Source organism: Rana temporaria, chromosome 9 (genome assembly GCF_905171775.1).
Source record: "Rana temporaria chromosome 9, aRanTem1.1, whole genome shotgun sequence".
NCBI classification, from domain to species: Eukaryota; Metazoa; Chordata; class Amphibia; order Anura; family Ranidae; genus Rana; species Rana temporaria.
In genome coordinates this window covers 99,093,086-99,097,131 of record NC_053497.1, presented here as the reverse complement: position 1 = coordinate 99,097,131, position 4,046 = coordinate 99,093,086, and positions in this window count along the sequence as shown.

Genomic DNA, 4,046 nt, shown 5'->3' with positions numbered 1-4,046 from the left:
AAATAAGCATTTAACTCTTGCAGTGAGGGAGTGAGGATTTTTACATTCCCTGGCCTTCAGCTTTAAAAGGATCGATATCAGATATGATGGTGGCTGTACAAAGGCAAAGGTCTCTCTAAAAATTATGGGTAGGAATCGTCTTCTGTAGGATCAGGGGGCCAGATTCACAGCCGAGATACGACGGAGTATCTCAGATACTCCGTCGTATCTCTCAGGCCCCGTACACACGGCCGAGGAACTCGACGTGCCAAACACATCGAGTTCCTCGGCCAGTTCAGCCCTGAAGCCCCCGAGGAGCTCGGCGGGCCGAGAGCTCCCATAGAACAACGAGGAAATAGAGAACATGTTCTCTATTTCCTCGTTGAGCTCCTCGTCGGCTTCCTCGGCGAAATTGTACACACGGCCGGGTTTCTCGGCAGAATTCAGCCAGAAACTTGGTCGGAAGCTGAATTCTGCCGAGGAAACTGGTCGTGTGTACGGGGCTTCAGAGTATCTATGCGACTGATTCATAGAATCAGTTACGCATAGATATCCCTTTGATCCGACAGGTGTAATTGTTTTACACTGTCGGATCTTAGGATGCAATACCGCGGCCGCCGCTGGGGGGAGTTTGCGTCGGGTATGCAAATTAGTAGTTACGGCGATCCACGACGGATTTTCGCGTTCGCTACGTCGCTGCTAGTCTAGTTTCCCATCACAAAGTTAGTGGTCGTTTTAGGTGCCCTAACTTTAGACAGCACACGTATGTGCTGTTTAAAGTATGGCCGTCGTTCCCGCGTCGAAATGTAAAAAAAATTTCTTCTTGCGTAAAACGTCCGGGAATACGAAAGTACGCTACGCACGTCGCACGTCGTCGCCGTTAGAAAAAATTACGTCACTTCACGCAAAGCACGGCGGGAAATTCAAAATAGAGCATGCGCAGTAGGTCCGGCGCGGGAGCGCACCTAATTTAAATGGCACACGCCCCTTTGAATTACGCGGGCTTACGACGGAGGCCGCCAGCGTAAGTTTTCACGCAAGTGCTTGGTGAATCAGGCACTTGCGATGAAAACTTGCGGCAGTGTAACGTATCTACGATACGTTACGCCGCCGCTAGTCTATGTGAATCTGGCCCAGGATTCCCATCATAGGCGTGCGCAAGGGGTGTGCCAGGTGTGCCTGGGCACACTTTAATCCTGGGGTTGCCAACCAGTCAATCGTGATCTACCTGCTGATCGTGGGCAGGTGACAGGTAAACAGCGATTCTTCCTTGCCGACCCCCAGAATCTGGTCAAGAAGGGAAGCAGGGCTGGGATATAGTGGAACCTATCTGTAATTTCCTCCTGCAACAGCTGAAAGTAGGCTTCTCTTCCTTTCCCTCTCCCCGACATTCAGCTGCTACAGGAGCAAAATACAGGGGGTTCAGTACCAATAAATGCCATCGCTGCCACCCCTTCTGTCCCCGTTCATCTTCTTTCTGCTGCCTGGATCCCCCTTTCTCCACCCCAATGTTTGAGGTGCACACCCTATGCAATAGGCTGTGCACGCCTATGATTCCCATTGTACCCTGTATATATGTAAAATGTACATGGTGGTTTACAGGCTGAATTCAAGCTATTTTCTATATTCCACAGTAAAGTGCCTGCTCCATCAATACACAGGCCTCCATTAATAGACTGACAGTCTGAGAACCAACCTTCTCCGAAAATCAGAGACTTATGCTCAGAGGACACACTAGGTGGCTGGAGGAATTTTGAAGAACGTGCTGTACAGCTCCTCACTTGACCTCCGAGGTTCAGGTAAGTACATAATATTAGCAACAAGCTCAGTGCAGGGTGGGAGCCTGTGCTTATCTTTTGACTAAAGGAATGTTGAACCTACAAGACACTATCCTATGTATCTCCAGAAACTAGCAGGCTGCTTCTGGTAGGGAGTGAAAGTGCCAGGCTAAGATCCAGAACATGCAGTCAGGGTTTGATGCTGACCACAAAGCATTATAAGTATGTTTTCATTTCAAAAGCGAGCCAAGATAACCAGGAGCATTTTCTAGGCAAAAGTATTTCACGTTTTTATGTCCCTTTTAAACTACATAAAAGTCTGTAGTAATGGAAGCATATGCAGCTAAATTATATTGTTGACCACTCTCACCGAGATAAAAGATGATCCCAAATTTTGGGTTGTCACCAGAACAACTGGATGGGCTGTTGTCTTTATCCAACACCTGTCGGATCAAAGGAATCTTGCAATGGGGACACTAACTTAGATGACCCCGATGAAAACAAGGCATTCCCGCATGGGAATTCCTATTACTTCCAGTTTTGGCTATGGGACAGGTAGTGAAGGAAAATCCCTCCAACAGGACACAGATGACAAAGTGCATGCAGGACACTGGGCAGACCACTAGGGACAAGGGGTGTGTATTTTTTACATACAGTACTGTAATCTATAAGTTTACAGTATACTGTATGTAATGTGTTTATTTACTTTCTTGAATTTGGCGTTGTTCTCCGCCCCCGTGCGTCGTAACGTCGCAGGGAACGGAGATCGGCGGCACACAGGCACTGTGTGAATCGAGCGATAGTAATTTTTTACTATTTTAAAGTCGATGTAAACATTAGACATGTAATATGAACAAATCATATACCTCTATAGTGTGTACTTGTCTCAATTAAGAGAACCAAGTGTCATTTCTGTCTGCTGCTTTGTTCCTCTTCTATCTGCATGAATCATTTCTGATAAGTTTTCCTAACACCAAAAGAAAAAGGTGACAGGGGAGGGACCTCCAGCTGATTGACAGCCTCAGCTCAGTTCCTGTGTGTTGTGTGGAGGGGGGTGTCTCTTCCCTTCAATCAGCTTTAAGTGCTCTCCTCACTGAGCTCTGCAGAGTGTAACTTCAGCTTTTTTTTTTTTTTTTGACAGCTCAGGCAAGCTTTACAATTCAGCACTTTGAAAGGATGTAGAGGAAAGAAGACTACAGATGAAGGCCAGCCACCAAGAAAAGAAGAGAAAAGAATGGGGAGGAAGAGAAAAAGGGACGAGAAAGGAGATTCCCTGAACCCGTCAACTTTATCTTCGATACTAGGATGATGGTACACCCCTAAACCCTTTGTACTTTTTTTTTAACCTGAAAGGTTCAAATATTTCCACAAAGTGGCCAATTGTGAAGTGGCAGGAAAATTATAAATGTTTTTTCATTTTTTGTTACAAAATAAATATCTGAAAAGTGTGGCGTGCATTTGTATTAAGTCCTGAGTCAGTACTTTGTAGAACCACCTTTCAATGCAATTACAGCTGCAAGTATGTTTGGGTATCTCTATTCCAGCTTTGCAGATCTAGAGAGTGAACATTTTGCCCATTCTTCTTTGCAAAATATCTCAAGCTCTGTCAGATTGGATGGAAAGAGTCTGTGAACAGCAATTTTCAAGTCTTGCCACAGATTCTCAATTGGATTTTGGTCTGGACTTTGACTGGGCCATTCTAACACAAGCATATGATTTGATCTAAACCATTCCATTGTACCCCTAGCTGTATGTTTAGGGTCTTTGTCCTTCTGGAAGGTGAACCTCTTCCCCAGTATCAAGTCTTTTGCAGAATCTAACAGGTTTTCTTCTAAGATTGCCCTGTATTTGGCTCCATCCATCTTTCCATCAACTCTGACCATCTTCCCTGCTGAAGAAAAGTATCACCACAAAATGATGCTGCCACCACCATGTTTTACAGTGTGGATGGTGTGTTTGGGGTGATGTGCAGTGGCACAAAACTAACATTGCACATCACCCCAAACACACCATCCACACTGTAAAACATGGTGGTGGCAGCATCATTTTGTGGTGATACTTTTCTTCAGCAGGGAAGATGGTTTGGCCAAAAAGTTTAATTTTGGTCTTATCTGACCAGAGTACCTTCTTCCACCTGTTTGCTGTGTCCCCCACATTGCTTCATGCAAACTACCAGTTGGACTTCTTATGGCTTTCTTTCAACAATGTCTTTCTTGCCACTCTTCAATAAAGGCCAGATTTGTGGAGTGCCTCTTGGCTGCTTTTCTGATTAACCTCCCTGGCGGTATG